General features: G+C 40.8%; 1 protein-coding gene and 1 long non-coding RNA gene across 3 annotated transcripts in view; one reads left to right on the top strand and one right to left on the bottom strand.

Annotated features, from left to right (window-relative positions):
* SLC2A11 (solute carrier family 2 member 11) overlaps positions 1–27,937 on the bottom strand; it is a 422,108-nt gene that overhangs the window by 349,088 nt on the left and 45,083 nt on the right. The window contains exon 2 of one of the 2 annotated variants that reach the window (XM_085633805.1): positions 27,073–27,177. The exons of the other annotated variant lie outside the window; for it this stretch is intronic. The gene's annotated coding sequence lies outside the window, so the exon portion shown is untranslated. The remainder of the gene's footprint in view (positions 1–27,072; positions 27,178–27,937) is intronic. 2 annotated transcript variants of the gene reach the window in all.
* The window catches only part of LOC146783418 (uncharacterized), a 67,073-nt gene that overhangs the window by 29,882 nt on the left and 9,254 nt on the right, over positions 1–27,937 (top strand). The gene's annotated exons all lie outside the window — the stretch shown is intronic.

Below are 27,937 nucleotides of genomic sequence, written 5' to 3'. Positions count from 1 at the left end.
ACACAAGTAAAGAGATGGTGAATGTGTTTTGAGTGTCAGCTCAGCTCTAATATGTCTAATGGTGGCAGAAAGTTTTCTTCAATGCTTGGTAGACAGACATACTTTATTCACATTGTAGGTTTGTGTAAGGCAGGTTTGGAACCTTTTGTAATAAGTCTATCTGTTTTATGCACTGTAAGACGCATGAAACAGTAAATGGACACGTGGAGTTATAGATTGAGGATTTAGGAGAGTTTTAATGATTGAACAGCATCACTTTTATAGTTTAACACGATGTAAACTCTCCTAATTCAGAAAGATTAGGAAATCAAGGAAACAGCGTTGTGAGAACTTAACGTTTTCATAAAAAGCCAGAAGAGGGTGGCACAGCCATTTAATTGCCTAAGAATTTCACCCGTTAGTGTCTCAATTTTACTATGGCAATAAATTACAGCAGTTACCACAAGTTTGGACCATATATACAAGAAGTTAAAGGAAATCATTTCTCCTAGAAAAAGAAAACTGAAGCCAATTTCTGGGAACATGATACTAGCAAACATGACAATATGTGTGACCCGGACACACTGGTATGATGAGCATTAAAAAAAAAAAAGTAAGCATATGCTACAAAAATAAATAGGTGAAAAATGAAAGTATGCCCTCACCTAAACAAGCCTGCCTTATGCTCGCAATAAGAATATTGAATTTGGAAAACACTTGCCATTGCTGATATTTTGTTAGTGATATTTTTGAACCTCAGGCCTTTGGGTGAGACAAGAATAAACCAGCACCGCTCAAGCACTCAAACAGCAGGCAAACTTATAATGCAGACTTTAAAAATGGGGTGAAGGCAAAATAAAATCCTAGTATTTAAAGTTAAAAAGTGCGCTTTGAAGGGGCATGGTTTGGGCAGCAAGCAAGATGGCCACATAGTTGAGAAGCTCCCCTCCAACGTTCCTCTTGTCATCTCGCTACGGAAAGAGATGATTTTCTGAGCTGCAGGAATGCTAGTCGGGATCGTTGCAGTGAGCTAATGGAGCTAATTAATTGCCAATTCCTACTTTTTTTCAACAATTCTGATCCTGCTCGATATTTTCTTCGTTAAGGGCCGCCATTTTGTATATCTGCTGGCGCGTTGCTTGACCACCTCATAACTTTTATACCTGCAGCAAACTCTTGTGTTTTTGGCACTTTTCAAAGCTACACATCGTGTCTCTTGCTTAAGAGCTGCCATTTTGTGGATTCCTCGGTGCACTATATAAGCACCACATTAACTTTGACTTTTTGCTTTTTAAAGCAACATCCTGAGTATGTATTCTCAAGCTGGGCAAGTGAACTTCCTTAATTGTTAATTCCTTGGTATTTTTGGCAGTTTACGCACTATACTTTCTTTTTTCCTATGAAGGACCACCATTTTCTTGCTTTGTTGGCGAGCTTCAGAGGACCTCAGCATCTTCAAATTCAACTACCAGGATGCTCTTTATTACAATCTTTTCAGCCTATCTGTGACTCTCCTCTAAGTTTTTTAAACCACTTAAATGTGGGAGGTATTTGAATTTGCCATGTTTTCATATTAAATGTGATAACTATTTTATCTTTCTTCAGCATGATTTAACTCCCTCGCATCGTATTACATATGCTGCATGAAGTACTTCTAGCTAAATGATTTGTTTTTCCAACTTTACAGTATAGAATTTTTTCTCGGCGTACTACTTCAGATAATGTAATAGTGTATACTGCATTTCATTGAATATTATTCTACATATCTCTTCTCTGCTCATTATTATACTTATTCCATACTCAAGTTTAATTCGGTTTCTCGTTGTTTTATGGGAAGAATATGACACTAGAAACCACCATGTATCTCCTCTCCTGCCTTCTCATAAGGTCTTAAGTTCTTCTCAACTTCAAGTAGTAAATATTCAGTATCAATGGCAGACGCACAGGCCCTTCTTGCAGATGCTTTGCCTTTAGTAATTCCTAAATCTCAAATATCGGCCAAATCTTTGCTGCCTTCTTCAAATAAGTGTCCAAAGAAAGATACTATTTCTCCAATGAAACCTTCTCCCATATCTATGGAACTATTACTAGAGGAAATATGAGCATCAAAACCTTTCATGGAGGATACTTCAAAGACACTTCACAATCTTGAAGATAAATGGTCATGTATTGTCAAACTTGTCTCTGATCTAAAACTGGTCAGTGATATCTAAGATTCCGCATTTAAAATTCACTAGAGGTAATCGGAATTAAAGGACTTAAAAAGACACACCAAAAATCTTGAAAACAGGAACTGTAGAAATAATTTGCAAATTTAAGGTTTACCGGAAAATGTGGTGGGAAATGAACCTCTCCAGGTTTTATAAAGCATTCATTCCACACATTTTGGATCCACCTGCGTCTACCTCTCTGAACATCCAACGAGCTCATCGAATGAGTCCCAGAACTACATTTAAACATAGAGGTGTCATCTTATTTTTGGAACACACTGACCTCTTCACGGTTCTGAATGCAGCAGAAACGAAGAAGCAAATATTATGTTCCATTCAAAAACTTTATTTTTCTCAAGACGTTGCAATGATTACAGCAGACCCAAACAATTTCTAGATCTATTCCCACAGCTCAAAGCTATCAATGCTAGATATAGCCTCATTTAACCTTGCGGTTTCAAAATAATTTATAACTATAAACAAAACGATATAGGATGACAATACAAGATTAAAATAGTTTCTTCATCAATGTAGAGAAGATTTAGTGGAATAGCTAATAACTTGATTGTTTTCCCCTAACTTTATAGACTATTTGCTTATATGTTGTTCTTGTATCTGTTTCTCCTGGTTAATACTATAGTTTCCCCTTGCCCATCTTGTCTTTCATGGTATCCTCACACCCTGTGCTCTTCACGCATCAGTTTTATGACCTATACTGTCTTTTTCTTTATGACTATTGTCTGTTTACTCTATCCTTTTCTTTTTTATTCTCTTCTATTTCTCTCAGTACTGTCTCTCCTTTTTTAGGTCTCGCAGACCTAGCGCTGGAGTGCACATGTGCTCATCGCTTTGCAAGGGCTTTTTGTTATCGATACGCTTTGAGCAGGGTACTTGAAGCCTCGCCCATCAATCCCATTGGCTAGCGTCATGAATTATGCAAATGCTGGCCTCTGATTGAAAATGAGGCTTTTTGGTTAGCGCCCTGTCCACTTTTAGTACGGCCCATCCGGACTGGATCTTTTACTTGCGGTGTTATACTGTCTCCTTCATTAGTCGATCAGCAGGCACTATTTACAAAATGGACACTAACTGATGGGGACAATCGCTGCTGCAGCGCTATGCGCTCTACGTTGTTTTCTTTTAATTACTTTAATGAGCGCAGTGCCAACGCAAACTTTGAAAAACCAATAAAAAAGTTGATTAGAACATGCGTCACACTGTCTGTTGGTTTGATGCATGTTATAATAGCAGAAACAGTAAGCTACGCGCATCAGAAGTTCTGAAAACAATTTGCCACTGACTACATTTCCTAGGTTGCAACAGTCACTGCACCGTGCCCATTGAGATCATACTTCAATACTGTGTCTTAACAACGTCCATAGCAGAGCTTAATTGACACAAACAAAACACTGCGCCTCGATGTGTTTTAAAGCTGCATTCGCATCTGTTCAGAGCAAAAACTGGAATATTAATAACATTCTTCCTTTCCTGCTCCGCTTAATAGCAGAGGCAGTATTGTCAATGTATCTGAAAGGGTCAGTGCGTTTGCTGCTAAGATCTGTGTGCTACCTGCAAATGAAAAGGTTTGAATTTTAACGGCGCTGTCTAAGGTACTCATTTAAATTTGGTCAAGTAATTGGTTTTAAGGACACTGTCAGTTTGAAAGTTGATTTTTTTGTAAGCCGCATCTAAGTAGGTCTGGTAACTGTTGAAATGGAGAAACAGAAGCATTCGTACTCGCTATGTTAGAGTTGCTGTTTGCCACTGAAAACAGCTGGTGCTGCCTGTGATAGCGTGCTCTGCTACTGTGGCTGAACAACATCCATGGAGGCGCTTAATTGACATAAACCAAACACTACGTTTCAGCGTGTTTTAAAACCGCATCCGGGTCTGTTAAGCGTGAAAAAGGGAATATTAATAACATATTTCCTGCCCTGCTCCTTTTAATAGCAGGGGCAGTGTTGGTAATGTAGCATTGTACAAAGATGCTGCTCAGTGTGTGCCCCGATACTGTACAAACACGCAAAAAACAGTTGCCAAAGCCAATAAGTCCCGAAGGTGAAACCTATTGGTAAGGCCAATGCTTGTTTGATATGTTGCCAATCCTTGATATTATTTGCACAGTTAAATTCATGATTTATCATTCAATAAGAACACGCTGCACTTTAAAATACATTTTATTTTTTTAATCTAAATGAACGGGCAGTTAATGTATTTAATTTTGGTAATTTATTACTTTTACAGGACTTTAAACTATTGCCATTGTAAATAACAATGGCTTTTATTTATGTTTTACAAAAGAAAAACAAAAAGAAAAACATTGTCATTTACAATGTCAATAACTCAAACTAATGTCCATGCGAGACCTATTGCATTTCCAATGCTTGTTCTTTGCGCAATTGCTATTTAACAGAAGTCCTTTCATATTCAAGATGTCACTCCCCAATGTATTGTGTATATCATTGTAAGCCCTGTTTTATTATACCATTTTCTAATTGTTAGCATTCAGAGTAGTCTCCTGGAAAGTTAAAGGTTTAAATAATTCAATTGAAAGACATTGAGTTCTTTCACATGTATCCATATTAAATACAGGCATTGCACTTTTTAAATGATATAGAAGCTATAAAATTAAAGACAAATTAGGTTGGTCACGTATTTTACTCTCCTGTGGTACAGAAGAAAAATTATACTAAAGTTCTAATTCATAAAAAAAAGTGAGTATTACAACTACATCACAATCCAGACACGGAGAGTAGATGGAATGCAGTTGATCTATTAATCGACAAAATGCCTCTTTCACTCTTTAATGTTTATGGTCCCTCGATGATAAATCATTCTTTTTGGTCTGATATCACTAAACATATTTTGAATATTACTGGTGAATATTTTATTATGGGAGGTGATTGTAATGAGATTGCTGACCCAGTTTTGAAAAAACCATCTAAAGTTAAATTTGTTCCCTCTAAAATGCATAAATCCTTTTGATCAACCATAGCATAAAAATCATTCATTGCCTCATGGAGAATCGTTAACCCCACTACAAGAGAATATACCTCCTTTTCCCTAGTACACAGTAATCAATCCAGAACTGATTATAGCTTCACTCCCAAAGCACTAGCTCGATACTCATTCATGCAGAAATTGGCTCTATTTTGATTTCTGATCTTTTTCTTACTATTGCTTACGATTTATTGCCAGTTCATCCTCACCCAAAAAGATGGCGATTCAATAATTCCCTCCTTCTAGACCCTGCATTTAACACCCAATTCACATACTTTGCTAGTGAGTTCTTTACATTCAACACCCGTTAAGACACCCAGCTGCATATATTATGGGTCTTTTTAAAGCCGTGGAAAGAGATTTTATTCTTCACTAGGTACATTGTAAAATGAAAACAGCTGACAATACTTTCAAATCCTTACTGAAAGAAATCAAAAGCCTAGGACATGCATTTTACCATTCCAAATCTCCTGAATGTCTTCAATACCTAATTAAGCAAAATTTCAATTCAATGAATTATCTACCAAACAGGCTTCCTCTACTTCTCAGACAAAATGCTAGATATTATAGAGGTCAGAATAAGACAGGCAAACTCGTAGCCAATTATTTAAAGGCCAAACACGAATGTAAAAAGATTGATTCCATTAAGAATCCAAATAATTTTTAAAGATGAAGATATTTTGAAAATATTTAATACCATTCATAAATCTTTATATACACCGAAAACTAACACTCTTCCCCCCCCCCCCCCCCACTTCAGATATTTCTACTTACTTTATTATTCCTAAACCTAATTTTAAGAACAAGATTTTTTCCCACTTGGAATCTGACATTACCCTTCAAGACATTACGGCAGCTGTCAAAAAAATAAAGCCCAACAAATCTCCAGGACCAGATGGATTGACATCTGAATTTAACTCTCACATTTCCACACTTCTATTTCCATGGCTTCTTAAACTTTATCACCACTTTGCTCACTCTCAAACAACTTCCAGTGCTTTGCAAGAAGCTCCTATTTGTTTAATTCCCAAACAAAATAAAGACTCTGAACAATGTAAAAATTATCGACCAATTTCCCTAGTTAATGTTGACTATAGAATCTTCGCCAAAATTCTAGCACTCCCATTAGATCCCCTACTCTCCATATAATTAGCCCAGAACAAGTTGGATTTATAAAAGGACTTGTTTTCTCCGATAACACTAAATGTCTTTTTAATGTCCTCGGTGGACCCGCTAAACTTTCTCATGAATTACCTGTCATTGCTTTGAATGCTGAAAAAGCTTTTGACCGAGTTAGTTAACAATTTATTTTTGAATCTTTAAAGTGGTTTAGGTCCAAAAATCCTAAATCTCATTTCATTACTCTACTCCACTCCTAAAGCTGCAATTTTTGCCAATGGACGACCTCGCCCTTGCATAGAGGAGTACGTCAAGGTGGCTCCCATCACTCCTTTTATTTATATTAGCATTATAATCATTTATATTAAAAATCAAACAAAACAACCAAATTTCTGTTTTTGTATATAATGATTCCCACTTAAAATTATCAACTTTTGCTGATGATATTCTTCTTTACCTTTCTTATCCATCTAACTCCATTATTCCCTTTCAATCCGATGTCCACTATTTTGCTACCGTTTCAGGGTATAAATTAAATTTTGATAAATCTGAGATTTTACCTCTTAATATATTTTGTATAAAGGATGACTTTAAAGGTCTGGGATTTATGTAGAGCCCAAGAAAGATTAAATACTTGAGTTTGTGGTTCACCAACTTTATTAAATCCATTCCTAAACTACATTTTGTCGAGCTATTACAAAAACTAGATAATTGTTGTACTAAACGGAACCCTCTATTTTTTTTATCTTGGTGGGGTAGATTAAGTTCTATTAAAATGATGCTCTCTCCCTGTGTGATTTATCTTCTCTCCATGATCCCTGTCTATATTCCATTACAGTTCTTCAAAAAAATAGATTCACTTCTTTCATGTTTTTTATGGAATAATATATATGCTTACATGTCCCTCTCACAGTTGAAACTTCCGAAACATAATGGGGGTGTAAACTTTCCCAATATTTCTAAATTTCATGAATCTTTTAGTCTCCATTCATTTCCCATTTTCTTTAATTGAATTTGTATCCTTCTCATCTAATACGAGTTTCGTTTCTAATCCCTCTATTGCATAATCGTATAAACTCCTAAAACCCCTGCTTTTTCCAAAGCCCCTTTCTCACACTAATTTTTATAAATTCCTCCCCTTGGCATAATAAGCATCTTAAAATAAACAACAGAACCTTCTTTTATCAAACTTGGAAAGATAAATGCATTAACCTAATTAATCAACAAATTCTTAATGATAAGCGTCTTTAATTTCTTTCAGCCCAGACTCTTTCATCTACCTCAATCATTCCTTCATGAATACACACATATAAAGCATGCTGGTTCTATTTGTGTTTTAATCACCGATTGCATAGACCTTTTGTATATCCAATTTCTTTAGCTCTTAAAAGAGAATGTATATGGTCACCTTTACCATTGTTTCTTGATAGTTCAAGTTATCATAGTAAATATGTTGATATTGTTGCTGAAGAGGTTTCCAAATCTCCCTGAAATGTTTTTCGCTTCTACATTTAATGCTGATACTGTTTTCACTATTTATAATGCTTTTCCATAGTGCTCACAATGCTTAGTTTTGTAAACTTTCATTTTAATCTTTGACATTCATGTATCATTACTCTTTTCTTTTTCTATTACTTATTTTCTTGTAAGGTTTTATTGAAATGTTATCCCATTTACAGTTTCTTGCTTACTTATTAGTGTTAATACGGATGCAACCTCTAACATCAATGTAATATCTTTAATATGTTGATCAACAGTCGGTTATGTTGTTACTATTTATGTCTATTATTTCAATAAAACATACTTGAAACAAAAAGAAAGTACTCATTCAACCAGTTCTGCCACAGAAGAGAAAGGAACTATAGGTGGGTTTGATCAATGTGCAGAGCGCCCATGGAGGGAAATGACAAGTTTAGGGCGAACTGTCAATACATTGAGAGTGTCCAGTACAGGACTAGAGTGGTGAATAGAGTAAAGGTACAGCTAGAGTGGCAATAGGCGCGACAAGTATAGGGCTTAAGAGAAGATACGTTTGGAGCAAGTGCAGAACTAGATTGGCAATAAAAAGAGCAACTGTAGGGTTACTGTGTTATATGGAGAGAGAAAGTGTAGGGCTAGAGAGCTGATAGGTAGAAGGAGCAAGTGTAGAACTAGAGTGCCAATAGAAAGAGAAACTGTTGGGCTACTGTGGTTCTATGGAGAGAGGAAGTGTAAGAGTGAGAGCTGGCAGCTGGGAGGAGCAAGTGTAGCACTAGAGTGCCAATAGAAACATCAACTGTAGGGCTGCTGTGCGGTTATATGGAGAGAGAAAGTGTAGAGCTAGAGAGCTGATGGATGGAAGGAGCAAGTGTAGAACTAGAGTGCCAACATAACGAGCAGCTGTCGGGCGACTGTGTGGTTATGTGGAGAGAGAAAGTGTAGGACTGAAGATCTGACACCTGGAAAGAGCAAGTGTAGAGCTAGAATGCCAACAGAAAGAGCAACTGTAGGGATACTGTATGTTTCGATGGCGAGAGCACGGAGAGGGTGAGAACGCAAGTTTAGGGTTAGAATGCGAATAGATGAGGAGAGTAAGTGTTGGATTGAGTACTTGTATATAGAGAGAGACGGTGTATGGCTAGAGTCTAGTAGCTGAAGAGGCATGTGCCATTGGTGGGGTGCCATCAAGTGGAAAGCGCAAGTGTAGCTAGAATGCACGTAGATTGAGAGAGAACTGTTGGGTAGGGCAATTACAGTCAGAGTAAGTATACAGTGATAACGTGGAGAAAGCATATGTGGGGCTGCACTTCTGACACATGCGGAAAGCAAATGCAGAAGAGCAGGGATTAATAGGGAGAGCAGGCCAGGCTGCAGCACTGATGGGGGCAGAAAGGGCACCTACATGTGGAAAGAGATAAAATGTGTACACTGAGTGTTGCTATATAGATATCTGAGTGACTGGGCAGAGTATTAATAAAGGTAGCAAAGGCATAAGATTGTAGATGAAGTGTACGTTAGGAGAGTTTCTAAGAAGTTATAATATATAGTGAGAGGAGGGCTGGAATATTGTTGGGAGATAGTGAGCGTATGGCAAAAACATTGATAAAGTGCCACCAGAGAGAGGCATTAAGAGTAGGACTATAGTATTGATATAGATAGTGACTATTCTGTTTTACTCTTGATATAAATAGCTTCAGCCGAACAACTGTTTTAATAAAGATAGTGTTTTTTTAGGTTAGAGTGTTCATTGTAATGACAATGAGTAGCTCTGGGTGTTCACAGTGAAGGCATGACTAGGGGTAGAGTAGTGACAGAATAGCATTTGTTAGCTTCTAGTGTTGATAAACATACTAATTGTTACCTTAGAGTGATGGTAGAAATACCAATTGTTAGCTTAGCGCACTGCTTGAACAAGCATTGGCAATGCCAATAGGTCGCTCCTATGAGAGAGCTATTGACTTTGTCAATGGTTTTTTTAGTCATGTTGTACAGCAAGTAAAAAAAAAGCGCTATAACGAAGCCTGAATTAGCAGTGTCATAGTGCTTTTATTTACTGCTGGCGCAGTGGGCTGAAAAGATGTAACACAATGGGACGAGGGAGGGCATCACGAACAGTGGAAGATGAGGGATAAAAGAGCTATGACACAGCCAGCGCTGACTGTGTAATAGTGCTTTCTTGTGTATTGCGAGGTGTGAGGCAACATGGAGGGAGATGGGCAGGAGGAACCACAGATGAGGGAGGGGATGGATGCAACACAGAGATAAGGATGACGAGTCGAGGGCAACATGGACAACAGTTGGAGGGCGGTAGCAAGCACACAAACATCAGAGGGTGGTAGGGAGGGGAAAACGGACGACAACAAAGGGTGGGAGGGGCTAGTGGCAAGCAGACAAACAGCACAGGGTCAGCAGGAGAAAGAAAGTGAAGGGGCAAATAGGCAAGGGAGACAGATCAGAAAGACACAAGTATGGGGTGTTTAAGGACAAATAAAGAAGTAGCACTTAAAAAAATGAGCAGTGCTGCAATGGTGGCCAAGAGAAAAATCACTGGGGTCTGAGGGGGCGCTCAACCACCGACAGTGGCACGCTGGAAAATGGACATGGATTGGTGTTGCGCTGCTGAGAAAACAATTTGAGAGTAGAGGCTACCCCTAGAAATGGGGAAAAAGTATGGAGCCAGTAGGAGGTATATAGGGACGCGTGAGGGAAGTCAAGTTACCCAGGTGGGAGATTAGGGTTCACTCGAGGGGAGATCCCTTTAGAATGATCTGTCAAGTCACTAATGACAAATTACCACAGAAATGTAATGTGTGATGCAATATATGTATTACCAACCAGAGAATGTAGTAATGATGTGCACTAATGCTGACATTTGTTAAATACAAAGACGTTTATTAGAAAAAGAAAATGAGCAGTGGAAGGACACAAGTAATCCGTCCCTGCTCCAACTGGAAGGACAAGCATATGAAGAGTAAGGAAGCATGTAGTAGCGGGCCACTAAAAAGAAAGGAAATGAGTGACAGTGAAGTCAACCAATGGTAAGCAAGGGGTGGCCTCTAAGCCCATGGTGCGAAATGAAAGGTCTACAAGAGACAGCATATGTTCTGTCTAGGGGACAACTAAAAATCAATTGTTCGCTTGCAGTGGTGATAGAAATACGAGTTGTACGGTTAAAGCACAGATAGAAATACCAATTGGGAGATCAGAATGCTGGTAGAAATACAAATGGCTAGCTGAAAGCACATATAGAAAAATCAGTACTTAGTGTACAGCGTTCATAGAAATACAAATTGTTAGCTTGAAGTGCTGATAGAAATACCAATTGGTAGCTGAGAGCACTGATAGACAAACCAATCATTAGTGTACAGCACTCCTAGAAATACAAATTGTTAACTGAAAGTGCTGATAGAAATACCAATTGGTAGATCAGACTGCTGGTAGAAATACCAATTGCTAGCTGAGAGCACTGATAGAAAAACCAATCAGTGTACAGCACTCCTAGAAATACAAATTGTTAGCTTGAAGTGCTGATAGAAATACCAATTGTGAACTCAGAGTGAAAGTAGAAATACCAGTTGTTGGCTTAAAACTGACAATTGACCTTTCTGTCAGTGCTGATAGAAAATACCAATTGTTAGTTTACATCACTGATAGAACTACCAATTGCTAGCTGATTGCACTAATAGAAAAAAACAAATGTTAGTTTACAGCCCTTACAGAAATACCAATTCTAAGCACAGCGCGCAGATAGAAATAACAATTGTTAGTTTACAGCACTGATAGAAATACCAATTGTTAGTTTACATTGCTGATAGAAATACCAATTGTTAGTTTACAGCACTAATAGAAAAACAAATTGTTAGCTTAAAATGTTGATAGATATGACAATTGTTAGCTCAGAGTAATAATGGAAATTCCAGCACTGATAGAAATGTCAATTGTTATTTTACAATGCTGATAGAAATACAAATTGTTAGCTTAAAGTGCTGATAGAAAAACAATTCTTGGGGATAATGGAAAAAACAGTTGTTAGCACAGAGTATTTCTAAAAATGCAGTGCTGATAGAAATTCCAATTGTTGGTTTAAATTGCTGATAGAGGTACAAATTGTTAGTTTACAGCACTGATAGAAATGTAAATTGTTAGTTTACAGTGCTGATAGAACAATTGTTAGTTTACATTTCTGATAGAAAAAACTAATTGTCAGTTTACAGTGCTGATAGAAATACCAATTGCTAGCTGATCGCACTAATAAAGAAAAAAAATGTTCGTTTACAGCCCTTACCGAAATACCAATTCTGAGCACAGAGGTCAGTTAAAAATACCAATTGTTAGCTCAAAGCGTTCATAAAATTCCATGGATAAAGCTACTTGCATTTGTGTGTACAGAAGGCAAGAAGAAACTGAACGCAGAAGGGAAAAGGCAAAAAGCGGCAGTATGCATCGGTGCACACAATGTGTCCTGTGCCATCATAGGGAGCAGAAAGTGCAAGAACCACAACCCTTTGATGGGGTGGGTAGCCCCTACCAGTTTCTGCGGCATGTCTCCTTTATCAAAGGACCTGTGGTCTACAGCTCAGTTCAATCCAACAGGCATCTGAAGGTTTTAGCTGTTGAAGGAAGAGTGCTAGAATCGGTTTGTGGTTAGTCATCCATTGACAGCCTTTAACAGAAGCTTGGTTTGTCGAGTGTCTCGATAGCAAGGCGTGCTGCCTAACAGGAGGTCATGTACTTCTAGGTTGATGTTTAAGCTTCATTCAATGGGGTATGTAGTAAGGGTGTGTACAATTCTTACCTTTCTTGAGGTGAGACACTCGACTGCCAGCAAATCTCATTTATTTTCACTATCAGTGGTGTGTGTCTGGTGAGCAGTTTAGAGTCACAAGGTGACAAAGGTCGCAACACCACCGTAGCGCATATAACATTACAGCAGAATGTGTGGTGTGCACCTGGTTTTGAACTGGTAATGACCTCTGTAATAAGTACCATGGATCAACATGAACGAATGATTTTTGATCAGTTTTTTCTGTGTTATTAACCTTTGCACTCTTATTTGTAGGGCAGTTGCCACCAGCTACAAGAAAGTGGCAAACTGCTATGCACAAACCAGGTGCAATGTGCAGTTGAATCATTATCCAAGCAAGTGTTTAAATGGGTGCAAACGCTACTTACATCTATGTTTGTACTTACTCATGGTTCTAAATGACCCAGTATATCAATCAATCGGGGATTTATGAAGCGCACTACTCACCTGTGAGGGTCTCAAGGCGCTGGGGGTAGGGGAGGTTGAGCAGCTCCGTCTCATCCAAAGAGCCAGGTCTTGAGGCTCTTCCTGAATGCTTGCAGTTTGGGGGTTCATCTGTTGCTGAGGGGGAGTTTGTTCCACGTCTTGGCTGCGATGTAGGATGTATATTCAATCATGTCAGTTCTCGGACACAGCTGGGAAGGTTCAATCTGTAGAACCATTAACTAACCCGTCATGTCACTAGATCCTTAAACTGTAGTACGGCTCCTATGACAATGTAATCTAGTCAGCCTCTTTCCCACATAATTAGACTCCCTTTGTGACAGGTAGGGGAGTTACTTTTCCTACCTTGCGGGCCCCAAAACCGTTTACGGACGGTCGTTTGTTCGCCTACAACTGGCCTCTTCACTAAGTTTAAAGCAATAGCATTGTTGCAAGCTTAGCCTTGCAGCCAAGCTGATTTGGAGTGTTTATCAGTTGAGGGTATGACCCACAGCTGTGTGGTGAGTTTTTGCCCCAAATGGTGCATGCTGTAATGGCCAGGGACCATATCTCTGGCACCAACTCTTGAACCTTTCCCCTTAGAGTGGCTTTTTTCCTTTAGGGAGAGGCTGTGGGCCTAACGCACATTGTTTTGTGGTCAGGCTGGAAGGCCTTTTGTCTAGGTTGCCGCTATAGAAGTACCATATGCATACATACATACCTAAAGAAAGCATTCACTGTGGCACATAATCCTGGGGAGATGGATGAGACTGCCAATGCCCTGTCTAGTTTTGAGTGGACTCATTTCAGGGGACTGGCCCTAGACACCGAGGGGATGAGAAGCCCCTTCACCATGAGCTTGAATCGCTCACTGGTGAGCCGCAGAGAAATCTGCACCTGCGCAGCTTCAATGTGTTGCACCTATGGCTCCTTGATTTATTTATGTAATTTTGGCAAATCTGTGTGGATTTGGATGTATTTTTTTGCCTATAAAATGAAGCTTCAACTAGTCTATTTCTACAATTATGTAAAAAATGTACACTCGAATTTCAGTGTCTAGGATTTTGATGCGCGCAGTATGAGGACTGGTTTACCTAAGTTTCATTAATAAATCTTGCACCTTTCTTGAATCTCCCTATACTGTCAACATGCAGAGCTATTGACCTTGCAGTCATGACTGACATCATAGAGAGGTACTGGAAAGAACACATTTTTACCTATTTCCATTTTTAAAATAGACAGTTTTTGTCATTCTTTGGGGAGTACAAGATTTTAGATTCTGCTCAAACTGGCTTGGGGTCATCTTAACATGGAGATGGCTCTAGTCTCTATTTTTGATGCCCTGTGAATAGTAGCAGACCAGGAACTATCTTCTGCCTTGTTGCTAGACCTTTCAGCTGCTCTTGAAACAGTGTCGCATGAGAGGCTGATTCTCAGGTTATTATTAGAAGTCGGACTCGGTGGGCCCCCCCTGCATTGGACTACATCTTATTTGCATCATCGGGCTTAGGCAGTTTATCTTGCACCTTTCTTTTCTGAGTTTAAACTGTTAGTTCAAGATGTGCCTCCAGGCTCCTCGCTGAGTCCAACGCTGTTTAATCTGTATATGCACCCACTGCCTCTTCTGATTTGGTTGTTCTGTTTCAGTTTAATGAGCTATGTGGATGACACGTTCTAATTTCGTTTGACCAGCACTGTTCTCAATTGTTGGACAGTGTTCATGACTGTATGATAGCAATGGCAGTGGAACTGGAAGACACTTCCATGAAATTTAAGTCCAATGAGTCAGAACTACTTTATGTACCTGGGTGGAAATCTCCTGTAAGTCTTCCAGTTGACCTTTGGCCACAACGATTGGGCCCTCCCCTAGCCCCAGTGGCCAAGGTATATCATCTCTGGTTTAATTTTGACACAGACCTTTCCTTAAACACCCACGTCTGATATCCACCATCCACTTCTTTTCTACTAATGAGGATGCTGCTTAAAATCTTTCCAGTGCTTCCCCCCTCAAACTTGTCCTTTGGTGGTGCAGGCCACGATCCGTAGTCATCTCGACTATTGCAATTCCCTAGTTTTGGGTTCTACCTCAGACCTGTTTAAACTCCTGCATCATATTGAAAACACTGCATGAAAGCTTGCACTTCAGTGGCCACGCAGTTCATCTTCAACAGCACTGAAAACTCTGCACTGATTAGCAGTCTCCAAACATGTTACCTTTTATGCGCTTTGCTTTGTCTTCAAGCCTTGCACCAGTTTGGTGCATCTTACCTTCAACAAAAATGTATTAAATATCTTCCCTGTTACCAGTTGAGGTCTTCTGCCGCCAACCATTGGGTTGTGCCAGACTGGATGGGTGTACTTTCTCAGTGGCAGTAACCAAACTTAAGAATTCTTTACCGATACGCTGCAATCTTGCAATCAACTACTGCCCTTTATAAAAGATCTGCAAACCAGGCTGTACTCGAAATAGGGTGATGGCCATTTCAGTTTCTTCCGGCTAGACTACTTTGTGTCTCCTTAGCACTAGGACGACATTAAGGTAACCGAGTGTTTAATAGGTCTATTTTTATATTACTTCGCAAATACACAAAGTTTGGAATCTTGGTGCTCCAAATTGAATTGTTTGACAGTATCCATCCACTAGAATATACCTATGGTATATGGATGAAATCTGTTTGCTTCAAGGGGACGTGTCCTGTTTTGTTTAGACTCCATTTTGAAAAATCTTGGTATGGACTTGTTGAAGTGTGATTTAAGGAATTGGTCATGGCGGGTCTCAGTCACTTTCCTTGTGCCAGGATAGTAGACAATGTTAGCCATTTAACACCTTTTTTTTTAATGTTGTGCAGGGAGATTAAAGCTTTCCTAATTTTAGAGTGCCAATTATTCCAGATCCTTTAAACGTGTGGTTTTGTTCTCTTAACCATGTTTGCAGTAACTTTGAGAGTAGCTTGATTTTACTGTACTTTCCTTTTTAGCCTTCAAAGGAGCTTCTGGTTTAGAGAATTTGTCGCCACAGTAGTTTATATTGAAATTAGCAAGTTTCCATCACTCAAATTCGATTTAAAAAAAAAAACCTTACTCTGAGATGGATCACAATAGTAGGGTTGTGCAGGCTCTCTCACGTGCACATTTAACTGAGGATATAGGTGTCCTCTGCAAACCTGCAGCTGTGCTCACTAGTTTATGATAACAGTTTGAAGCAACTTTAAGTTTGCGCTGAGTAATTCAGGTCTCTATCGTTCGCTGTTGTTCAAGTAAGGAGTGACTACTAGGGTCTTGCTAACATGGCTAAGCAACAGTTCAGTCTGGTGAATTGAAGAGTGGAGTCAGATCCATTCAAAAGGTACTTCTGACAGTCGACTAGCTGGATCTCATTCCCTCTAGGTGCACTGGTGAGCAGGCAGAGAGACTTTAGAGGCTAAATTGCATCTTGACTATTCTTTTGTATTCTACTAATAGCTTCCGGTTTTATTGCATTTATTATTTTCAACATTTTTAGTTATATTTTTTACTGTTTTTTAAAACTCTGGTATTTATCCATATTTATTTTTAATTGGTAAAAATATAAAATTGCGACTAGTCTATTTTCCGATGTTTCTATGGTTTTTTTGGGGTGTGCAAACTAGTCTTAGACAGTAAAAACAATACACCCTCCAGAACACATTAAAGAACTAGGCATGCTAGTGCTTCGATATTAAATATCATTAAGAAATCTCCTCCCTTTTTTAGATCGAAGCCTAGCTGTCTGGTTGTGAAAAGGCTTCCTGTGGGCATTCTGAAAGCTTCCCTATGAATGCTTTTCGTCCATTGCTTACCATTGGCTTTGTGGTCTGGAACTCACAGTTTCTGGTTTTCTGTTTGCTGGCTTTGTTTTAGGCTGTCCAGCATGTCTTCATCCCTCCTGTGAAGTAAGGCTTTTTCACCATCGCTCCTTGTATTCTTCCACGCGTCCGAGCTTTCTATAAACAGGCCTTTAAATTTTGTTCTTATCTTGTCACACTTGCTGTGCTTTTAATGAACGAGATTAAATGTCAACGTCTATCCTCCAAGGGAGCTTGGTGTTTACTTTTCTTTCTCTGACTTCAAAGTGAAAGGATTTATGTGACAATCTTGCTAGCTACTGGGAAAAATGTCTTTTTCAAGCACACAACAAAATTGTAATGTCTATAAATGAAGTGAGCAAATATTTCAGAATATATCAGAATTAGGAAAGCACAAATGAAGCACATTTGTTTTGTAATTCGGAAGTGTGGTGGAAACAAATATTTTAATATGATCAAAACAAATTAGTACACTAGGTGATGCCATTTCCACACATTATCCTTTGTGCACTGTATAGTTGTATTAGTAAAACTGTATGTGCAAATATATTGGTCATTTTTTAAATTGAAAATGTGCTTTCTCTAATTGCAGTGTGCTTCCACACCATGCATTTTCCACACTACGCCACTCCACACCACTCCACTGCACAACACTCTATGCCCCTCACTCTGACACTCTGCTCTACTCAACGTCACAAGCTCCACTCCAACACACTCCACTCCATGCCACTCTTTGACATTTCACTCTAGGCCACTCTACTCCACTCTACAACACTCCACTCTGACACTCCAGTCTACAACACTCCGTGACACTCTGTGCCACTTTACTCCACTCTATGCAACTCCACACTATGCCACTCCATTTTATGACACTTTTTGCTACTCCACTCTGTGGCACTCTACTCTACACCACTCCACTCTACGACAGTGTGAGAAGCTGGCTTGGTATATAGAGTACACTTATGTAAGTGGGCACCTTGCACCAATCCAGACAACCCTTACCGTGATTTTAGTGGTCTCTAAGTGGTAGCTGTGGCGAGCAGCCTTTAGGCTTAGTCCAGAAGGAGTTTAAAGCAGTTTGTTTTACCAGAACATAATCTTATTGATGTAGATTAAGTGAAAAAGAACCACACAGTGTATTTATAAAAATATGTATTTATTATAAGATACTCACAAACACATATCTCCTAGCCAGAGATATACATAATGCACACAATACTTTTCAATAGAAACAGGCAAGTAGCACCAGTATATGGTTTGGTCAGCGGGGGAGACCACACCATATAGTAAAATAGTGGTATGCGAACCACGACTCAAGTCAAGACTATACCCAGAAGACGGAGAAGTGCTGAGGACCCAAGGAACCACTCAAGGTAAGTAACCAGGAGCCCTACGGAGGCCGTGTGCAGAGTGGGAACACGACCGTGGGATAAATGCAAGTCAATCGGTAAGTTGTGGTTGCAATCTTAAAGAAGGGCCCTTCCCAGTGGACCCTGAAGAAACCCCATGTAAGACAGAAGGTTGGAGAGCCACCCCAACCGTGCATACCCTAGGAACCAGGATACCTACACTAGGGAAGCCGGGTGCATAGGTTTGATGTGACGTCGGAAACTGCTGTCAAACCCAATGGAGGACTTCAGGAAGATGCTACTGTTGGAGAAGGTGAAAGTGTCCAGTGGGACCTAGAGGTGGATACAAGTCGATAAGTACGTGCAAGCAGAGGGGACAGAGTCTATGTCACTTGGAAGTGACCAGGCCACCTGGAAGGTGAATGCTCACCGAAGTCGGGTGTTGCAGGAGAGATGACGGTGACCTTGGAGCTGCAGCTGTGAGGACCAGGCGACGCTGTGGAAGACCAGGAGCCATTCAAGAGCTGGCCCACCCTACACCCTCCACTCTATGCCACTCCACTGTATGACTCGCTACTTTACTCCACTCCACAACATTACCCTACAACACTCTATGCCACTCCACTCTGACACTGTGCTTCACTCTACTACACTTTATGCCACTTCACTCTAGGCCACTCTACACCACTCCACTCTATGTAACTCCAAGTCACTATACACTATGCCACTCCACTCTATGCCCCTCCGCTCTATACCCCTCCACAACACTTCGGTTCATGACACGCCTATTTATTCTACACCACTCCACTCTACAATCTATGCCACTCCACTGTTTGACTCACTACTTTCCTCCACTCTACGACATTACGCTACAAACACTCTATGCCACTCCACTCTGACACTATGCTCCACTCTACTCTGCTTATGCCACTTCACTCTAGGCCACTCCACTCTATGTAACTCCACGCCACTATACCCTATGCTCTCACTCTATACCCCTCCGCTCTATACCCCTCCACTCCACAACCATCCATTATACACCACTCCACTCTGTGCCACTTCTCAACATTCCACTCCAGGCCCCTTCACTCTTTTCGACTTTACTGTACTCCGCCCAATGCCCCTCCCCTCCACAACACTCTACTCCACTCTTTGCCACTCCACTCTGACTCTCCACTCTATGCCACTAACATTTAGCCATGCTGAACAGCAGCATGTTAGTGTACAACATGACTAAAACACATTGGCAAAGCAACTAGGTCTTGCATAGGTGATACCTATTGGCTTTGCCAATGCTTGTTTGTATTGAACTCCCTATGTTGTCAATATGCATAGGTATGATAGCTTCTCCTATTAAACCTGTTGAAGGGAGTTGAGGAACTTGGAAATCAAAGGTTCAGCTGCCTGCGGGGAGGACTTGGCTTTCACCTTTATGAGATCTATAAAATGACGTCAGGATTCACCGTGATCAGCGACTTAGCCGCAAGAGGAGCAGCAGCTATTCTGACGTGTTGCCCGACTTGAAGACCAACAAACACAGCAATGGGGTCCGGCGTCTCTAGCAGGATTCATCAATCAACTTCCGGGTCAGGCGTGCTAGACCTCAACCTGTTCTTCAGGGTTCCGACTTTCAACTCGGCTGCAGTTAGATGCCAGGCAACATCGCGTTTGTGGTTTATTTTGGCCGATCAGTTCGCTACTCATTTTCCCTAATCGGTGCACGTTTGTCGGTTTTTCTAATGCTGCCCCTCCGGTTCCCTGCACTGAGGTATTCTGATGATCTTTCTGGAAGCCTGCCTCTTTCAGTTATTATTTGGTTTATTTAGTTTGCGTCCTGCTTTATTTGCACCTGTTGCTCTTCTCATTCTCCAGTGGGTCAACAGTAGATCACCAGCGCTTTTATCCATGTAATGTCTTCTATCCATCGAATCAATTTATTGGCTCCTCTGAAGCTAATCTACCACTGAGAAGCTGTCCTCATGCTATTCTTCAATACATCCCTGTTACCCCGGGCCTACTCATTAAAACCTGTGTAAATGTTTTCCACAGGCTTAAGGTTTCAGGTTCGAGCTGCGGGATTCCTTTGGCATGGATGGTCCACTGGCGCTTTCAGAGTCAAACAAACGAGTACATCAGCTTGTGTCTTCACTAACATCTTCTTCACAACTAAACCCAGTGCTCGGAAGTAAAGTTGTGCAAAGTTGACTTTTGTTCCCTTGTTGAAGTTTTTCTTTTAATAAATGCCAATGTGGTATGAAATGTATGTTCATGTCCAGTTGTATGGAGCGTGACCCAGGAATGGGATGTAAGGGGGGGCGGAGGCAGTGGAGCTGGAGTACAATTTCTGCCTTGGTGATCTCCTGGTGAGCAAATTAAAAACAGCCACATGTTGACCGAAAATATCGATAGCATTTTAAAGGGAATTAATTAGGGCTAGGAGGCTAATGTATGTGTTGTAACTTGCCCTTTAATGGTTAGTTCCTTTTGGGAATGTTGGGCATGTCAGCTGCGTAGACCTCAGATGATGAGTGTCAGCTGTAGCGTCCGCTGCTGGTGTGGACTGTCTGGTGGGTGTGCAATAAACTCATCCTGAAGTTACAAGAAGTTTCCTCGATTCATTAGTATGTATATTCATTAATTGAAGGGCAGGTACCATTCATTCAAAAGACATAAATAAGTTAAATACATCTGTCGTTTGGAATCAGTGCAATTTTAAAACAGTTATGAGCACATAGGGTATAGTGACTACAATTGTCATTTTACTTTATTCATTTGAGAACACAAGAGTGGCTACTTTTAATACTTTAGTTTATTATTTTGGGAAAAAGAAAATACTCTATTATAGACTTAGTACTTATGAAATAATACCTCAGTATATTGCAAATGTTGCCTCTGGCATGCTGTTTACCTCTTCCGAGAGAACCTAACACGCGATGGAAGGAATGGGATGATGCTTTTAAGATACACACACTTGCACCTGGAGAACGTTTATCAGATTTTTGAAACAGGCCACCTTAATGCATTGTTTAGGCGAGAAAGAGTTAAGAATTGATCGCATTCTCCCAGAGGTGCAAGTTCAAGAAGGTGGGGACAATTTGACTATACGTGAAAATCTGAAACAATTGGTGAATTATTTTGGGTTGCAAACTAATATTATTTTATAACACTATAAATTATTTTGTAGAGTTAGGGAATTAAACAATCAATAGTATAGTAACAGCTTTAGGAGGGTTAATGGTAAACAATTAGTGATGCACACGTTGAACAAAAACATTCAAGAAATGCTTTCCGGCCCCCCTTGCTCTACATTGAAAGAAGCTTTAGGTGTAGCATGGGCAGAATAGATTACATCAAAATTTGCAAAATATGTCAATGGACAGAAGAATGAGGAACGTATGGTGATGAAAGTGCAGAAAAATATATTGCAGGGAGATTGCAAAGCTGTATGCGTGGTTAAACACTCCGATTCACAAAAGTACTTGCGCGTGTGGAGTCTCCGCTCTTGGGCAGAATCTCTGCACTGAGATCTGCAGAGCGGAGATTCCCGCCCGAGTGCGGAAACTCCACACTCATAACTTTACTACACAAGTCCCTTTGGGAATCAGGCTCAAAGGCTACATGAGAGGTACATTTGTAATAGTTAAAAAGCTACCAATAAACCTAAGGGCAGTTGTATGAGGTGCAATAGCATCCACTATTTGGCAGATGAGGAGTTGTGTGGCTAGAAATGCAAGAAAATTGGTCAGTCACTATGCTGGGATGTGTGGTCATCGCAATGTGAATGTACTTTCGAATAGTAAAGATGCTGGTGATGAGGATGATGAGTATAGAGCATTGAGTGTGGAAAAAGAAGTAAGCGCGGGCTGCTGTGCAATATGACTTAAAGTAAAGAAAAAAGAGCCATGAGGCAGCCTGCATGGACTGCGTCGTAGTGCTTTTTTTCTTAAAGCTATGTTGCACATCATACCACACTGAGGTGCATTATGACCAAGCAACACAAGGGAGGTGTGGGGGAGGTTGGACGGAGCAGCAACAATGGACAGCGAGAGCAGGGGAGGTGATGTGAGGGAGGTGTAGGGGAGGATAGAGGGAGCAGCAACAATGGACAGTGGGAGGAGAGGGTAAACAACATGAGGAAGGTGCAAGGGAGGAGTGGGGGAACAGCAACAACGGGTGATGGAGGTGAAGTGAAATCAACATGGAGGTGCTGGGGAGTAGGAGGAGAGCAGCAACAATGGGCAGAAGGAGGAGGGCCAGAGGGACCAGCAACATGAGGAACGGGCAGAGGTACAGACTACAGCCGCATGCACTCTCATGGAGTGCATGGCAAACGGTTTTAAAAAGTATCAACAAGGGTGCATGGCCTGTGGAAGAACACTAGCTGGAGACGAGTAACTGTCCTAGGTCCATGCAAGGATAAACATTGAAACCCCAGGAGGAAGCAGGAGGAGCCAACAAATAAGAAGCAAGGTAACAAGAGTGACCTCAAAGCCAACCAATGGTAAGTAATGGGCGGGCTCTAAGACCATTTTAAGCTTTTTTTTTATTTGTTAACAAAAGATTTTGATGAAAGTGCACATCCAAAACCTAAAAATCCTGCAGGAATATCTTTTGCCAAAAAATGTCCCACAAAACCTTTTGTTACAAATTTCAGCCAAAGCAGAAGTTTTGTGACAGCTCTATTAAAAGGGGGCACCTTAAATCTTGTTACACTCGAATCCATATAAACCACAAATAAGCTTCTTTGACACCAGAATATATCGTCATACCTCCACATTTCTTCCCTGTGACAGCCAAGGAGAAGGTTATGTCAATTGATTAGTTATTAACTTTACTGATAAATCATTAAGCTGATCGTAGTAAAGGATTATGCATAACTTGCTACTGCTCTGGGACAGAGAGCAAGCTGCATACCAATTGCATCAAGTCTCAAGTTCAGAAGCAAGTTTTCTTCCGGTGACCTTCAGCCCCTGTGTTTAGGTTGGCTACTTGTATCCTCTTTGCAAGTCCTCTCTTGCTTGTCCAGGGTACCTTGCCTTGTTAAATGTGACATCGGAATTGACTACACTGAGCTGACATTTTCTAGACCAAATCTGGAGAGGCACAGAGGAGAAACCTAAAGAAAGGTCAGGCATTGGTTGCAAATTGAATATGACAAACCTCACAGCTTGAGAACAGATACCATGTATGGCATAGAATAAGCTGTTTTCTTTTCTGAATTTCACTTGAATTTTGCCAGACCCTTCCCTCATCCCAAACGGTTACCCCCTTTACTTTAGGGCTGCGTAGACTGCCTCATCTTTGGACCCTGCAGAAGTAGTCACTATCTCTGTCGGCTGTCTGTGGGCATCATGGCACCATTCTTCCAGTGATATCCAAGCAAATCCTGAGAGTTCATCCGTGATTCTTTAATTACACTCTGTCTCTCCACCCACTGGTGTACAGTCAGCTGAGGGTAGAGGTGGACGAGCCAACAAATTGACAGGGAGAGCCGAGCCAATGGTGGGCTCTAGCTCTAAAAGTCTTGTCAAGAGGCGAGTTCTGAAAATATTCAGCATATAAATTATCTAACAAAGATCATTTTAGAATATGTAGAGTGGTCTTCAAAATTGGAAAAAAGTGTATTTGTTTAACATCTGAAAACGTTTAACCTCAGAACATTATTTCAGAAGTATTTATAAAAAAAAGAGTTTTTGAACATGAACTGATAAAACTTCTTGCCCCCACCCCTGATGGCAATGCAATTGGTGAACTAAGAGGCAAATCAGGGGTACCCTACAAGTGCCCTATATTCTTATTGTAGATGGAGCATGTTTCTACAACGAACATGCTGAGATTAAGTGTTCGAAGGTGCTCTCATATGTGATAATGAATAAACAGCAGGCTCAGTAAAATAAAGTCATTGCCTAGGATCACACATTTTCATTAAGCAAGGAAGTCTGTATTGATACCATATTGATGTATTGAGTCCATAATAGACTAGTCTGCCACAGCTCTACCTTTCATCAAATACATCAGCAGCTTTCGGATTGAGGAACGCAGGGACAGCGATCACAACATCCAGATAATAACGCTAAAACTCAGCCTCCGCGTTCGCCACCCCGCCAATCCTTCAATGCCGACTTGACAGCACAACATCCGAGGTGGCTAAGGTGGCAAGGGAATTCGCCTGAACAAATGGGTCAAACATGCATTAAGCTGCTAGCTGAGCTGCAGCTCACAGTACATAATCCGATATTAACAGGGAACAATATTATGAAATGCTGTTAAAGAAGTTCTGTAACAGTCAGATTTCAGCGCACAGGGTGACTATCAAAAAGAAATCTTACCGTAGGATAACCAAACAGCTCATCACAGCTAAGAAATCACTCTGCAGGGGAAAATAAGAACTATGCCCCAGAATTATAAGCGGGCTGTGCAGACAGCCAAAAAAGATTACTCAGAGAAATTCTGGGCCAAGGTGATTCACACATGCAAAGCAAATAACCCTGAACCTTTTTGGAAGATTATAAATGAAGCTGACAAAGATCCAACATCCTCCTGCAACACAAACATCACAGAAGAATTATGGGTTCAACATTTGGGTAAATAGAATTCCATCATGGACCCAACACAAAACAACAATACCGTACTTTACATTGAATCATACAGTAGCAAAGGAAACCTACAACAGCCAACCCGGCTGCTGCAAAAAGAGTTTACACAGAAGGTGCATAATCTAACAACTATACTCCCAGGAGTGGCCAATGCTGACAGACGGCCCCTCAACCTCACTGACCAAAATATAAGAAGCCTAGAAGACATCATTAGGAAGAACAAGGAAGATGGGGCTCTGGGTTCCAACAGTTTGCCTGCTGCACTTTTTAAGTCTAACACAGAGTACTGGACAAAAACCCATAATCTTTTATATAATTCAGTGCTTGAGAACTAGCTGACTCCTGAGTCATGGCATGGATCAATAATACACCCAATCTACAAAAATGAAAAGAGATGCAATACTGGCAACTACTGAAAGCTCTACTAGTCCTTGATTCCAAATATTTTGCAAGTCTAGTCCTGCAAGACCTAGTAGCATAGGCCAACTCCCTAGACCTCATTCCGTGGAATCAATCAGGTTTTTGCATCGGGCAGGGCACGTTGTCAAATCTAATTGCCCTTGACGTCTGTATTAGATCTGCCTTTGCCTCTAAAAACACACTTTTCAAATGTTTTGTTGACTTTAAGGTGGCCTTTGATAGGGTCCCATGTCACTTACTATGGCAGAAATTAAAGCACACAGATCCTAACCAATAGTTTAAGAGCAATTCAACTCTTGTACACAACAAGATTGCCTGTCCCCATACATTCACCTCTCCTAGCCTACGGGACCTCTCCAGCCCCTTCTCCTCAAACCTCCTGACATTCCATGACTCCCCTCTTTCCCTTTCTCCTCTCTTCTCCCCAAACTTCCTGACATTCCATGACTCCCCTCCTCGCATTCCGCCCTCCCTCCTCGTTCCTCACCTATCGCCTCCTAAATTTGATCTCAATTCTTCTACTCGGTTCAACTTCAGCAAAGATAGCTCTCTTTCCACCTCAGATCCACCAACAACCTCTCTCAACCACCATCTGTCTCCACCTTTTACTCTTGCACCCCAATACCCCCTGCACCCCTACCGTTCCATGCCCCCCTCACCTATTGTACTCACTCCTATATCCATAGAGCCACCTAACATTTCGTGTTCAGCCCTACTCTCTCTTGAAAACAAATTAGGATTTCTCATCTCCTCTATCTCCCAGCTTGAGGCTACCATCCCACTCCTAAGCACTAAGATTTCCACCTTTCCAAACAACCCCATTCCCTTGGCAAACACTTCCCCAAACTCCCGAGGAGTACCTTGCTCCCGCGCCCCAAAAAAGCCAATCGCAATCAGTCTTCTTCAGACATCGCTAGCTTACTGGCTATATACAAGACTTCTAACTCCACCCCCTTTCACTTTCCTCTCCCAGTAAGTCTACTCAGTGCACTATTCCGACCATCTCTTCTATCAGAACTAACCATCAGCCTCCTTCTACCCTGGCACCCTCTTATAAGAACATTATCCCTATCCCCCCTAAAAGCCCAAACGCCCTGTCATGAAAACAGTTTAGTCAGAGTTGCGCTGTTCGCTCCACAACTGCAGATCTGCAATTAAACAATTTCTGACACCATCATTCTCCACAATCTTGAAATTCTGTTCCTCACTGAGACCTGGTTCAATGACACTTATCATACTATCTTTGATCTTCTATTACCCACTGACTATTCTATCTTTAGAAATGACAGAACAGACAAAGTTGGGGAAGGTGTGCAATCATCTTCAGAAACTCCCTTGAACTTAAGTCTCTTCCTAACAGCTCCTTCCGTACATTCGAATGCCTGTCTTTGGAGCTTTAAGTGCAACACTGCTCTCCCTTCAGATTTCAAGTCATTTATCACCCGCCTGGTGACTGCTCTTCTCTTTTGGAGAAATTCACCGACTTCATCAGCGACCAATACTCTCAAAGTGACAGACAGATTTTCCTGGGAGACTTTAATCTTCACTGGGATTCTTTGGAAGATTCTGCTGCCAATAGGCTTGCCACTTTTCTCTCAGTAAATGATCTTATCCAACACTGCACTCAAACAACACACTATAAGTGCTCTATTCTGGACCTCGTTATTTCTAAGCAGACATGCTTACTATTGCTATCCCTATTCAAGTAGACTGGTCTGATCACTTCCTCATCCCCTTCCCTCTTCACCTATCACACTCTATTACTCTTGGCCAACCTAAACACCAAAACATTGACCTTGCCACTCTTTGTGATTCTGCTATGCTATCACTTCCAAGGTTAGGCCCTAACTTGGATGTCAACAATCTTACCTCCCAATGCCTTTCAGTCCTTGCAGTCAAAATTGATAATGTTGCTCCACTTCAAAGCAAAAGGAAAAGGCGTAATCCGTCAGCACCATGGTTCAATAAATCCCTCTATGAAGAAAGGAAGAACATGAGAATCCTGGAGAAACAATGGAGACAATCTCCATCCACCACTAAACTTTCTATTTTACGTTCACCAAGATCAAAATACCACAAACACATCTTCCATGAAAAAGCATCACACTTCAGAACCCTCCTCGACTCAGCCAAACACAAACCCCAAAAACTATTTGACCTCATCAAAAATCCAAACTACTTTCCCTCAACCACCAAGCCTGATGATTCTCCAAAGAAAGCAGCTGATTTCGCCATACTCTTTGATGATAAAGTGAAATCACTGGTGGATCAGGTCATTCATCCTACCCCCCCCCCACCCCCCCAGTGGAGCGCAAATCCTTAGTCATTTGGCAGAACTTTGACGTCATCTCTGAAGATGCCCTCCTCAAATGCATCCTCAAAACCAAACCCTCTAACCATTCGTTTGACCCCATCCCTGGTGACATTGCCGTTGATTTCTACACCCACACTCTTTTCTAATGGACCTGTCTGGTTAACCTCTTCCTAAGACAAGGCTCACTTCCTGTTGCCCTTAAATCAGGACAGGTTACCCCACTTCTTAAAAAACCCACCGCTGATGTGAACAACCTCAACAACATCCGCCCCATTACTAATGGCCCTTTTCTTGCGAAAATCACAGAAAGATGTGTAGCGAAACAACTTTTCCTCCATATTAAGGATAATCTTCCTGATAATTTCCAGTCTGGTTTCATTCTAAATCGCAGCACTAAAACAGCCCTGCTGCAAGTGATCG

Source organism: Triturus cristatus, chromosome 11 (assembly GCF_964204655.1).
Source record: "Triturus cristatus chromosome 11, aTriCri1.1, whole genome shotgun sequence".
NCBI classification, from domain to species: Eukaryota; Metazoa; Chordata; class Amphibia; order Caudata; family Salamandridae; genus Triturus; species Triturus cristatus.
Note: the sequence above shows the minus strand (reverse complement) of the source record. Positions and strands in the feature narration are given on the sequence as shown.